Raw genomic sequence first — 14,346 nt, forward strand, 5'->3', positions numbered from 1 at the left:
AGCACTGCTTTCATTGTATCCCATAAATTTTGGTATGATGTGTCATCATTTTCATTAAATTCTAAAAAGTTTTTAATTTCTTTCTTTATTTCTTCCCTTACCTGATTATCAAGGAGTAGGGTGTTGTTCAGTTTCCATGTAAATGTGGGCTTTCCATTCTCTTTGTCATTTTTGAAGACCAGCCTTAGACCATGGTGATCTGATAGGATGCAGGGAATTATTTCAATTTTCTTATATCTGTTGAGGCCTGTCTTGTGCCCAATTATATGGTCTATTTTGGAGAAGGTACCATGAGGTGCTGAGAAAAAGGTAAATTCTTTTGCTTTAGGGTGAAATGTTCTATAGATATCTGTTAAGTCCATTTGGTTCATAACTTCTGTTAGTTTTACTGTATCTCTATTTAGTTTCTGTTTCCATGATTTATCCATTGCTGAGAGTGGGGTGTTGAAGTCTCCCACTATTATTATGTGAGGTGCAATGTGTGTTTTGAGCTTTAGTAAGGTTTCTTTTATGAAATTCGATGCTCTTGTATTTGGCGCATAGATATTCAGAATTGAGAGTTCATGTTGGTTGACTTTTCCTTTGACAAGTATAAAATGCCCTTCCTTATCCTTTTTGATAGTTTTAAGTTGAAAGTTGATTTTATTCGATATTAGAATGGCTACTCCCGCTCGTTTCTTAGTGCCATTTGCTTGAAAAATTGTTTTCCAACCTTTTACTCTAAGGTAGTGTCTGTCTTTGTCACTGAGGTGGGTTTCCTGTAAGCAGCAAAAAGCTGGGTCCTGTTTGCGTATCCAGTCCGTTAGCCTATGCCTTTTTATTGGGGAATTGAGTCCATTGATGTTAAGAGATATTAAGGAGAGGGTGTTCTTGCTTCCTGTCATTTTTGCTAATAGTGGAGACATCGTTTGTGTGGTTATCTTCTTTTGGGTTTGATGGAAAAGGATTATTTTCTTGCTCTTTCTGGGGTATGATTGCCCTCCTTGTATTGGAGCTTTCCTGCTATTATCCTTTGTAAAGCTGGATTTGAGGGAAGATACTGTGTAAATTCAGTTTTGTCATGGAATATCTTAGTTTCTCCGTCTATGGTAATTGAAAGTTTTGCTGGGTAAAGTAGCTTGGGCTGGCATTTATGTTCTCTTAGGGTTTGTATGATATTTGTCCAGGATCTTCTGGCTTTTATAGTATCTGGTGAGAAGTCAGGTGTAATTCTGATAGGTTTGCCTTTATATGTTATTTGGCCTTTTTCCCTTACTGCTTTTAAAATTCTGTCTTTGTTTTGTACATTTTGAGTCTTGATTATTATGTGACGGGAGGTATTTCTTTTTTGATCTAGTCTGTTTGGTGTTCTGTAGGCTTCTTGTGTGATTATGGGCATCTCATTCCTTAGGTTAGGGAAGTTTTCCTCAATAATTTTGTTGAAGATATTTACTGGCCCTTTAAGCTGGGAATCTTCACTCTCATCTATACCTATTATCCTTAGGTTTGGTCTTCTCATTGCGTCCTGGATTTCCTGGATATTTTGAGATAGCAACTTTTTGCATTTTGCATTTTCTTTAATAGTTGTGTCAATATTTTCTAAGGTATCTTCTGCACCTGAGATTCTTTCTTCTATCTCTTGTATTCTGTTGGTGATGCTTGTGTCTATGACTCCTGATTTCTTTTTTAGGTTTTCTATCTCCAGGATAGTCTCCCTTTGTGATTTCTTTATTGTTTCCACTTCCATTTTTATGTCCTGGATGGTTTTGTTCAATTCCTTCATCTGTTTGTTTGTGTTTTCTTGTAATTCTTTAAAGGATTTTTGTGTTTCTTTAAGGACTTCATCCTGTTTTCCTGTGTTCTCCTCAAGTTTTTTGATAGTGTTATTTACTTCCTTCTTGTAGTCCTCTAGCATCATCATTAGAAATGATTTTAGATCTGGTTCTTGTTTTCCTGGTGATATGGGGAGTTCAGGACTTTCTAATGTGGGAGAACTAGGTTCTGATAATGGCAAGTACCTTGGGTTGCTGGTGCTTGTGTTCTTACGCTTGCCTTTCGCCATCTGGATCACCTTTGTGCTATCAGTGCTGTCTCTGACTGGGGCCTGTCTTTCCTATTATCTAGGTTGTGTCAGAACTGTTTGGGATGGGTTTTGCTGCTTGAGTTAGAGATGAGGCCCAAGATGTGCTCGGTGCTCAGGTGGAAACCGGAAGGGGCCAGGGCTCCGGGTCAGGAGCGGATTCCTGGATCCCAATGAGTCCCAGTGGGTCCCAGTGGGTCCCAGTTGCTCCCTGATTGGGGGCGAGCACTGCCACCTCCTAGCCTAAGAAACTGCTTGAGCTAGCTTGAGCCATGGAGAGCCCTGCTCCCTCTAGGTTCTGTGAGATTGGGTGCAGAGCTGACTCCCGGGATCTGCTCTGGCACAGACCGGAAGGAACCCACGCTCCGGGCCCTGGAGTGAACTCCTGGGTCCCAGTGGGTCCTAGCCACTCCCTGTTCGGGGGCAAGCACTGCCACCTCCTAGCCCAAGACCCTGCTTGGCACAGAGGTCCTGCGAGCCCCGCTTCCTCTGGAGTCTGCGAGATTGGGTGCAGAGCTGCCTCCCGGGATCCGCGAGTGCTCGGGCCCAGACCGGATGGAGCCCGCTCCAGGCCAGGAGTGAATTCCTGGGTCCCAGTGGGTCCCTGTTGCTCCCTGTTTGGGGTGAGTGCTGCTATTTCCTTTCCTGGGATGCTGGGTGAGTTCAAGCTCCTGGGAGTCCCTGTTTTTCTTGGTTGTACGGAGCTGCTGCCTGCGACCTGCTCTAGGCTCGGTCCCAAACCGGAAGTCCCCCGGTTTACCCTTTTTAGCTGCACCAGCGGCCTGGGGACCAGAGGCAGCAGCATTACCGCCAGCCTTTTTGGCCGCAGGTTTCTTTTCCTTTGTATCAGGCTTCTCCGCCTTTTCACCCGCCATCTTGCAAGACAAGAATCAAGGTCTTCCTTGATTCTTTGTACAAAGAAACTTGCCTATATCATTGGTCCACAATCTTTCCCTCCTATTAGCCAGTTTGGTCCCTGACAAAGACCAGATGATCAGGGTAACAGTTGTTATTTAAGGAAACATATTTTAGGAGATTAGATGATTTAAAGGACGAATCATTTGATTTCAAAGAATTAGAACAACAGTGAAGATATCAAGAATGCACACAAAGATGTGAGAGTGCCCATCAGTAATCACAGCCCAGCTAAGGAAACAGAGATGAATGTGAGTGTCCATGAACGTCATGCCATCCAGCTTGGAGAGTGTAGTTGGGGAAAAACACCTTACCATAGAGAGATCTATGTGCCATACACCTTCAATAAGAGAAATACGGCTTTATCCAAACAGCATTTGCATGAGGAATTATATGCACTTGTACACATGTGCCTATGAAAAGGGCAAAACCCTCAAAGCCAAAAAAGTACATAATGCATTTCATCATTTGGCATTGAGAACTATGTTTGCACACGACACAGATTGGTGAGTAGTGAGTTTAAGATTTCAGGAATGAACTAATATTAGATTATGCAAATCAGTATTCATAATGCACTGAAAAATGTCAGAGTGTTTTTTCTTCCTTCCTTCCTTCCTTCCTTCCTTCTTTTCTTTCCTTAAAAAATAAGTATTTCTTTCTGCTCCATTCCCCATTATGGTGCGTTTTCTTCCATCACCAAACATAGGTTAATACAGAGCAACTGTAAGTCAGTGGTCCCAAGAACAACAAAGAATGGAATAGATGCTCAAAAACAAATTATTTATGCAGGTAGCCTCTTAATAATACAAACACTAAATTATCAAAGACATAATTATGATATCTCATGAGGGCCTGTTGTTATTCACCAGCAGATATGGAGCAATGTGTGAGATGTCTAGGTGATAAGTATGCCAATTTAGAGCAAACCCATTGCCTCCAAAGAACTATGCCATTTGTGGCATTTTGGCATTGGGGATGCTCTAGGCTGCATGACTCTGTGCGTCTCTGCCCCCACTGTTCTAGTACTAGTCACTTTTGTGAAGTATAAGAATACTCCTATTGTGAAAGCCAATAACTGCATTCTCAGCTATACCCTGCTATCTCATTTTGTGTTTTCTCTGCTCATTGCTCTTCATGGGACATACCAATAAGGCCACCTGCATCCTGCAGCAGACCACATTTGGAGTATTTTTCACAGTGGCTGTTTGTACTGTGTTGGCCAAAACAATAACTGTGGTCATGGCTTTCAAGCTTACTATACCAGGAATAAAGATGAGAGGGATGCTGGCATCAGGGATTCCTAATTTGGTCATTCCCATTTGTACCCTAATCCAACTTGTTCTCTGTGGAACCTGGCTTCTAATATCTCCTCCCTTTATTGACAGAGATACACAGCCTTAGCATGGGAAGACCATCATGGTTTGCAGTAAAGGCTCAGCCATTGATTTCCACTTTGCCCTGGGCTACTTGGGCTCCTTGGCTCTGGCGAGGTTCACTGTGGCTTTCCTGGCCATGAATCTTCCTGACAGATTCAATGAAGCCAAGTTCCTAACATTCAGCATGCTGGTGTTCTGTAGTGTCTGGATTTCCTTCCTCCCTGTCTACCACAACACCCGGGGGAAAGTCATGGTGGTTGTGGATTTTTTTCCATCTTGTCGTCTATTGCAGGGTGCTAGGGTGTATCTGGGTGAACAAAGAAACTGCTGGCAGGCAGGTCCTCTGCTGAGAGAAAATAAAGGCTGCTCTCAGCCAAGAGAGCCAAATAAATAAGCCTCTGTTGTGGAGCAGTTACTGATTTAAGTATAAAGTGAAAATGTAGGGATTATTTGCTTTTAGGAAAGATTTAGAAACAGATTTGTCTGAATCACGTGGGAATTATCACCCATGGTTTGGAACTTAGATAGGGAAAATTGTCACTGGCTCTAGAGTAAAGAGTACAGTGTACAAGTGGAAGCTACTCTGGAGTACAGAGCCAAACAGATAGATGGTATACATAAAAAACTGTTCTAGACAGAGGGCCAAACAGAAAGATAGTGTAAATCAGTTGTATTCAGTCATATGAAGTGATATTGCCTCACAGGAGACTCAAGTTCTGTATAATGTGGGCCCCATGGGAATTCTGGGTTCTTTTCCTGCTTGGCAAAATAGGGATGGCCTAAAGAATAGGCACATACAGTATTTTAGTTATTAAATTGATTTTATTTTCAAGATGGGTATGATTTTCAGTTTTGGGGTTATATTTTTCTTCTGGGAAATAGGTGGAGATAAAGGTTTTTCTGGTTACTGGCTCAAGGAGAAGCAGTTTAGGGAAAAATGTTTTGTCTGTGTGTTTTCAGAAGAGACAATTAAGGTATTTCTATCTCCCAGAATTATATGGATTAGACATGACAAAGGCAGGCTGACAGAAGACTAGATTCCAGAATTCAAAAAAAATTATTTTGATACTAAAATATGTTTTGAGAATTGTATTTTGCGTAATACACAGCTCTGGTATATCTACTTATCAAGCAAGCTGAGCAGACTTGCTCGAACCTCCTATGTTCTGAAATTTCAGCTGCATATAGTGAAGACACAGACAGCAGAGGCTTATCAATTTACCCTTCCCCCTTCCCTCTTCTAATATCTCAATGCCCAAATTCAGCTTGGAGAAGGTAATGAAGAGTCCATGCCCCTATTCTCTGGGCTTGGGGCCTGAAATGGTTAATAGTAGGCTGTCCTTCTAGGGAAAATAATGGTTTTATAGAAACAGGGAGAAATAGTTAGAATTGATTGCTTAGCCATAACCTATTTCGTAGAAATCTTTATAATTGTTATTAAGCTAAAGTTATATTTCTTAAATGGTACAAAATTTATTTTTAATTCAAATTTAGGGTTTTCAATGGTATGAGTTTCTTATTGATATAAAAGTGAGATAAATATTGATACTTTCATAGGTATTGTGCCTATATAACACATTTAGGAATACAAGGTTTAGACCCAGTTCTTTTTCAACTTTTTTTTAGCTGATTTGAGATGGTTAACCTGTGAGTTAAGGGCCTATAGCAATTGCATGGCTCTGAGTTTATTGTTAAGGTGCTTTCTAGATTTTAATTAGAAGTATCAGAGAGGAGTTAAAGGACGACAGTCCAGGTTGCTTTACATAGATAGTTGGTTTTCAATAATGTCAGAAGTCCACAGAAGTGACATTACTAACATTTCTGTACTAATGTTCATTTTGATTAGAGACCTGTCTGCTCCTGACAGCTTCCCTGTCTTGGATTCTAAGAAGAAATTGAGCATCTATGGAGTTACTCCAGTTGTGGTGAGACAGCCACTAGGCAGATTACCTCTTTTCATCTACAGACAAATTACTGTCCAGAGAAAGACACACTTTTGGAATAGTCAATTGATTATGTCTGCCAAGACAGAGTGATTAGCCCTTAATAATTCTGCATCACTAGGTCTGTCAGATGATCCTGGTCCAGAAGGCTGAAGATCAGACGCTCCAACATTTTGAAGTATAGGGACTGTCCAGGTGTTCAGTGCTCTCTATAAATTGGCTAAGTTTCAGAAGCTATGCTTTGTGATTCTGATAATTTCAGTTAATTCAGTCATTGTGGATTTCTGATGGGGTTTAAAACTTACAGTCTCATAGCCAACCCAGGCTATTTATGTTGAGAGAACATATTTTAGCGGATGGATTTCAGCTGACATTCATTCTAAAGGCAGGAAAAACGCCAGGTTCAGAGGAGGCTTTTAGTTAGGAGAGATGACAAAGATTCTGTTTAGTTGACAAAATTGATGGACTGGGTATTAGGTCTATCTTGTACCTTACTGATACAAATTGGTATAATTGTGCTCTAATTGTATTTTGAGAGGAAGGGTTTTAAAAAAAAAACAGGAAGGGTGATATGTTGGAGGAGATAAGGTGAGAGGAGTAAAGAGAGGAAAAGGAAAAAGTAGAGGAGGAGCTAGACAGGGCAGAGATACCACACAGGTATGAAGAGCACTCACAGGTAACAACTTATATTTAAGTTATCAAACTGGTAAACAACTCTAATTGTATGGGCATATTGTTATTCAACATTACAGAATATATAAAGCCTTTGATTAATATTTAAGCATTAGAGTCTCATTATTCTACCAGGCCCGTGTGGATGGCAGGATGGTCTGGACAATGCCCTGCCTTGTGGAGACAGCATCAAAGATAGACAGAGCCATCTCCTATGCTGGCATCTCATGGGTGGCAGGGCCAGTGTCTCTGACTGCCTGAGAGGCTGGCCATTTCTAGCAGTGGCATGCATGTGGCTCTTGTCCTGGAAGATGGTGGCTGAGCTAGGCAGAGCCACTGCAGTTTAGATAGTGGGCTTGACTAGCAGCCATTTTAATTAATAATTTCAACAGTGAGTCAATGCAGTCAGTCTGCAACCAGGTTACTGGTAGGTCACCCTGGGAAATGATGCCATATCTGTGGCTGAGTCTTGGTCTCTCCTGTTGGTACATCTAGCACTAAGCAACAACTGAAGCCCAGTAATTTTTGCATAAACCCCACATTTTCCATCATTGTCACTTCACCCTCCAACAGTTCCTCATACCATTCCTCCTCTCCCTTGTCTCCAGGAGATCATTGCCACACGCCTGACAGGCCTCCCCACTCCCTGGGATCTCAGGTCTCTTGTGGGCTAGGCACATCTTCTCCCACTGAGGTCAGACCAGGCAGTCTGTATTAATGAGTCAGACCAGCTCATTTGTGCTACATGGTTGTTGACTCAGTGTCTTGGAGATCTCAGGGGTTCAGAATAGGTGAGACTACTGGTCTTCTTATGAGGTGTGTCACCTTAGCTTCTTCCAGCCTTTCTCTAATTCAATCACAGGGGTCCCCAACTTCAGAACAATGGTTGAGTATAAGAATCTACATCTGTCTTAGTCAGCTGCTTGTTGGGATTCTTGGAGGACAGCCATGTCTAGCCTCCTGTCACTAGGCACACCATGGTATCAGTAATAGTGTCAGGCCTTAAAGCCTCCCCTTGAGATGGATCCCAAGTTGGGCCAGTCACTAGACTACCATTTACTCCGTCTCTTCCCCAATTTTGTCCCCACAGTTCACTTAGACAAGAACCTTTCTGGGCTATTGTTTTTGACTGTGGGATGGCAACCCCATTCTGTCACTTGATGCCCTGTTTTTCTACTAGAAGTGGACTCTATGCATTTCCTCTTCCCACTGTTGGGCAGTTCATCTAAGTTCCATACCTTTGTGTCCTAGTCTCTTACCTCTCAGGTCTCTGCTACCTTAAAGAGTGTTTCTCTCACCTGTTCCCCCTCCCCCAGATTGCAAATTTCCATTCCTTGTGCTGGCCCTCAGGGCTTCTCTCCTGTCTCCACCCCCATACCTGATCATGTTTGCCTTTTCACCTCCACCTTACTTCTCCCACCAAGGTTCCTCTCTCCATCTGCCTCCCATGATTGTTTTCTTCTCCCTCCCTACTGGGATTGAAGCATTCATCCTCATTTGGACCCCTCTGCTTGTTAGCCTTCTTAAGTTCTGTGGAATGTGTATCCTAGGTATTCTGCACTTTTTGGCTAATACCCATTTAGTAGTGAGAACATACCATCCATGTTTTTCTGGGTCTGAGTTACCTCAGTCAGTATGACATTTTCTATTTCCATTCATTTGCCTGCAAAACTCATGATGTCCTCATTCTTAATAGCTGAATAGTATCCCATTGTATAAATGAACCAGATTTTCTGTATCCATTCTGCCACTATGGGACATCCACAGACTGTTCCACATGGGTATCCATCCCATATACAGTCAACAGTCTGGATACTATTGTGGATGATAAGGAGAGCATGCTGACAGAAGCCTGATATAGGTGTCTCTTGATAGGATCTGCCAGAGCCTGACAAATATAGAGGGGATGCTCACAGCCAACTATTTGGCTGAGCATGGGACCCCCAAATGAGGTTCCCAATGGAGAAGTTAGAGGAAGGGCTGAAAGAGCTGAAGGGGTTTGCAACCCCATAGGAAGAAAAATAATATCAACCAACCAGACCATCCAGAGCTCCCAGGGACTAAACAACCAACCAAGGAGTGCACATGGAGGGACCCATGGATCCAGCTGCATATGTGACAGAAGATGGTCTTGTTGGGCATCAGTGGGAGGAGAGGCCCTAGGTCCTGTGTAGACTCGATGTCACAGTGGAGTGGAATTTGAGGGCAGGGAGCCAGGAGTGGGTGAATGGGTATGGGAACACCCTCATGGAAGCAGGGGAGGGGGGATGGCATAGTGGATGTGTGTGTGGGAGTGTGGGGGAACTGGGAAAGGGAAATTTGAAATGTAAATAAAGAAAATATCCAATAAAAAGAAAAGAGTGAAAAGATAAAAGTTGGGATAAACAGCTGAAAAAAATTGTTTTCAATATCCTAGGTTTTTATCCATATGAAATTGAAAATTGCTCTTTCCATGTCTGTGAAGAATCGTGTTGGGATTTTGATGGGGACTGCATTGAATCTGTACACTGCTTTTGGTAGGATGGCCATTTCACTATGTTACTCCTACCAATTCATGAGCATGGAAGATCTCTCCATTTTCTAAAGTCTTCATTGATTTCTTCATTGAAATAGTTGTGGCTCTTGTTACTTCTTTGGTTAAAATTACCCCCAAGATACTTTACATTACTTGTGACTACAGTGAAGGATGTTGTTTCCCTAATATCTTTCTGAGCCTGTTTGTCATTTGTATAATGGAAGGCTACTGATTTGTTTGAGTTAATTTTATATCGGGCCACTTTTCTTAAGCTGTTTATCAGTGGTCGAAATTCTCTGGTAGAATTTTTGGGATCATTATGTATACTATCATACCATCTAGAAATTGATTTCTTCTTTGCTAATTTGTATCTCCTTGATCTCCTTTTGTTGTCTTATTGCTCTAGCTAGAACTTCATATACAATATTGAGCAAATACAAAGAGATTGGGCAGCTATTTTTTTAATCCCTGATTTTTGTGGGATTACTTCAAGTATCTCTCCATTTAACTTGATATTGGCTGTTGGTTTGCTGTATATTGCTTTATCATGTTTAGGTGTGTACATTGAATTCCTGATCACAACTGATTGTGGGGCAGTTTCTAACTGGCTGCAGGAGGCCTCGGGTTTTTCAATAACTGACTTGCCTGGACTTGTCCAGATCTGGGAAACAGAAATTTAGGCCTAGTCATCTGACTTGACATTTCAGGGCTGTCATGGAGTCTGCCTGTCTCAGACCTCTTAAGCTGTCTCGAGGAAAGTGCTAGCTGTTTCAATTATGGAGTTTTTAGAATGGCAAGAAAAAGCTATCTAAGGAAGAGTAGAACACAGAGAGAAAGAACAGTCTGGATATCCATCACAGCAGTACCTAGTCAACAAGCTTGCATGCACAATTTGACTTACAGTTGTTTGAGTTCGCTGCTCCCAAACACCACTCTATCAGGAACCCCTCTCCAAGCTGAGGCTGGTCCTTGGCACATATCAAACATCTTACCCAAATGGGACTTGTCAGAACTTCAAAGATGAAAAGCATGCATGATAATCCATAGGTACAATGGTGGCATGAGTATTATGGGAGTAAGAATACTCTGCTTACATTGGAAGCACACTACACAGGAGGAAAAACATTCCTGATACTGCAAATGTGGATGGAAACCATGAGTGGGGAGCTCAGAGGTTTCAAGGGTGAACCTATTACAATTCTGGAGAAATGAACACTTTGTGACATTGTCATGTATATTTCCACAGTTTTGGGCAGCTCACAGACATTAGCAGAAGAGGAACTCTGTGCAGATATTCCAAAGTGACCAAGTAGAGGAAATGCTAGATTAAGGAATGACCAGTCACAAGTGGAGCATCTCCATTACATCCTCCTCAGTGCATGAGTGTCATCACTGAAAAGGGGATGGATGGAGAGACTACAAAAGCCAGAGGTCAGCCAAAACAATTCAAGAGACAGAACCAAAGAGAAACAGTGTCTTCTGAATATGAGAGAACCACTCGTCACATGACCTTACAACATCTATAACTGTGTACACTATTTCCAGCCAGACAACAGGATAACATGCTGTGGGAAGGGCTATATGAACCCTCATCACATCTGAAGAACTGTGACAAGCTAATTGTTTCTGGGGAAGAAAGTTTGTTTTTTTTAAAGGTATGGCTCCTAGGTGGCTCACCATGTTTCAGTGTATGGACAAATACTCAAAAGTATGTGGATAACCAGACTGGACTGGAAGTTATTTTAAATTTAAAATCAGGGAAGAAACAGATTTTGGAGAGTACCAGGAAGGTAAGGCTAGATCTAGGCAGAGTTGAATGTCAATAGTTTAAAATATTTTGAATGAAATTCTAAACAAATTATTATTTTAAATGATATACAATTCAGAAGCTATAAGGATATTTTAAAAATATGTATTATCCAGGCTACTGGGGCATGTCTTAACTTCAAAGACTCTGAATACAGAGACAAGTAAGTCTTTATGAGTTTAAAGTCAGCCTGGAATACCTAAAATGTTCCAGGCTAGAAGGTAAAGAATCAGTCCGTATCTGGAAAACAAAGAAAGCACATCATATCTACTGATGCAATTTGGAGTAAGTAACATATCAGGTATTACAGAGTTAAATTCATTGTAACATACACATAAGAACATACACAAGCATTGATATTAAAATTTGACATTTTCATCTATTCCACTAATACAAAAATGCTACTATCTGCTGGTTCATAACTATATATATAATGCCACCTAAGCTTTCTACATCCTGCTTCTTCATGACTCAAGGTACACAACATTTTCATTTTAATCTTACTCATATGAAGTTTAATATTACCTTCCACTTCATGGTTTCCCTGAGACTTCAATATCCATGCTGTCTTAGCTTAAATCAAGAAACACTTTATTTTAAGACTGAACACAGTGCTGTGTCATGTTATTATATATCCTGTTAGATGGTGTTCCATTAATATATTTCATTTTTTTTTCAATTCAATATACCTATCATGTGCATTGTACTTACCTGAGCTACAGTGTTTGCCAACAGTCGCAAAGATGCAGTTTCCATCCGTAACAGGAAAAACGCAGCCACGAATTTACAATACTTAAAGTTACATGCACAGGAGATTCATGGTCAGCATCATGACATATAAAAAAATGGGCACATCTATGCCCTTATTTTTTAACTTTTTATTGACTCCTTGTGAGTTTCCCAGCATGCAACACAACCTCACTCATCTCCCCATCACTTTGTGTCCACACTCTGGCCTTGGAAATCCCCACAAAAGAAACAAAACCAAAACAAAAACCCATCTTGTCTTGAAAACTGTCACACACAATTTTACTTGCAAATGTTCATTGCAATCAGCCATTGGTCTGGTTTGAAGCCTCTGGCTTCTGATACTCTGTCAATACTGGATCCTCACTGGGACTCCTCTTACATACCCTGTTGTTGCCCTATGTCATGAAGATCCTGCAGCTTTGGATCTCCAGGAGCAGGTCCTTCACATGGTCCAGCAGTTCATAGATGGGGTAGATGTTGTGGTGGGCCAACTCAAAGTCCTGGATCCGGGCCTGGGTTGTAGCTGTGTAGGTCAGCTCACCTGCTCTCTCACACCTGCACAACCAGGGTGAGCTCTCCAGCACTGCCCCTGCTAGCTCACTCAATGCTGCAGACAGCAAGGGGCAATGCCAGAGAGGGACAAGGAGAGAAGGAAGGCAGACAAGTGCCTGGATATGGGGGCACACTCTCCCAAGCTCTCCTACCTCAGGCTGGGTTCACCGAAGGGAAGGTGGGGAGCACCATCAGTGTCCAGTGCTACTGTGCTGCCCAGTATGTCTGAATTTTAAAGAGAAAATCGAGACATTTTCACCTGGCACATAACTTCATGGTCCTTGCCTGTGACTATATTCAGGTGAAGTACTATTAATACCACTGTCTGTAACATACAAACCTACCACTCAACTGATAGACGCTGTAGGTGAACTTTTCCAAAACCGGATTTCGGAACAGAATGTATCCTTTCACATTGTCTGTCCATGTCTTCAACTGAAAAGAGGCCATTTTCCATTTCATGGAGATCAGGCAAAAGATGATATTCATGTGATGAGTAGTTCATGGTTTACCTGCTTCTATCTTTTACCTTTTACATAAAGTTCCCTGTCTAGGACTTCTAGTTTAAAACCTGGAAGGGAGCAAGCATCAAATGTACATATGGTTCTTCTCAGACATGTCAATAGTCCTGGCATGTTCTCCTGCACTTCTTTGTCTCCCAATCAGAGGCCCATGAGTACAGGATCCAAGCAGTTAGTCAGACTGGCTGGAGCAGGGAGGTCCTGAGCATCCGTCAGTCATCGTCACTGTCACTTGTTTGAATACAAACTATATACAGTACACAGCACCTGATAGGTGTCAAGCTACCTTTGTGTACCATTCAGAGTGTTGGACTCTGGATTCAAACCCCTTGCCAGGCTGAGTGTCACCCTCTCTGCCTGCAGGATCAGGACATAAAGTTCTCAGCTATGTCTCCAGCATCATGCCTATCTGTGTGCTACCTTAATTACTGGAATGACAATGATGGACTATTTCTTTGAAACTGAAAGCAAGGCCTCAGGTAAGTACACTCTTTTATAAGAGTTTTTGTGGTCATGGTGTTTCTACACTGTAATACAGGAGCAACTAAGACACTACCATGACACCTCTGGTGAATTTATTTATGTCTGTGGGTCAATCTTTAATTATACTTTATATATTTTTAGCAGATACACACAAGACATGCCTCATCCTGTAGAGTGACTTGCACCTAAAATTTACCCATAGTTTAATACAAATATTTCTTCCTCAAATGAAATCCAAATCTGGGTATTCAGTTGGATCACACTGGTAGTATGTACAGAAACACAGTCAAAAAAGTATTGACTAAGTCTTTGTAATTAAAGCTACCTAAATTATCGATACATCAAGAAAATGTACCATATAATTTCTGCTATATTTATATTGCCTGTGATGTCAACAGAAAACACGCAAAAAAATTAAATTTCAAAAGGTTTAATGTGCTCTTGAAAAAAATCCCTGAGGAACCAACTACAGTTTCACTAAATGGTTAAAGATTATGTGTACAGTGGCTGAAGAGATGGCTCAGAGGTTGAGATGCTCTTCCAGAGTATCCTGGTTCACTTCGCAGCATCTGTGTGGCAGCTTACAATTATTTGCAACTCTAGTTTAAAGGGCTCTGACACCCTCACACAGACATACATGCAGGCGAACGCCAACGCACATAAAATAAGTAAGTAAACAAACAGACAAATAGGAGTGATTTTAAAATAATATTAGGGTCCTTTTGGCTGGGGCAGACACATAGCTGGTCTGTT

The sequence above is a fragment of the Grammomys surdaster genome, unplaced genomic scaffold (genome assembly GCF_004785775.1).
Source record: "Grammomys surdaster isolate TR1022 unplaced genomic scaffold, NIH_TR_1.0 118058, whole genome shotgun sequence".
Taxonomy (NCBI): Eukaryota; Metazoa; Chordata; class Mammalia; order Rodentia; family Muridae; genus Grammomys; species Grammomys surdaster.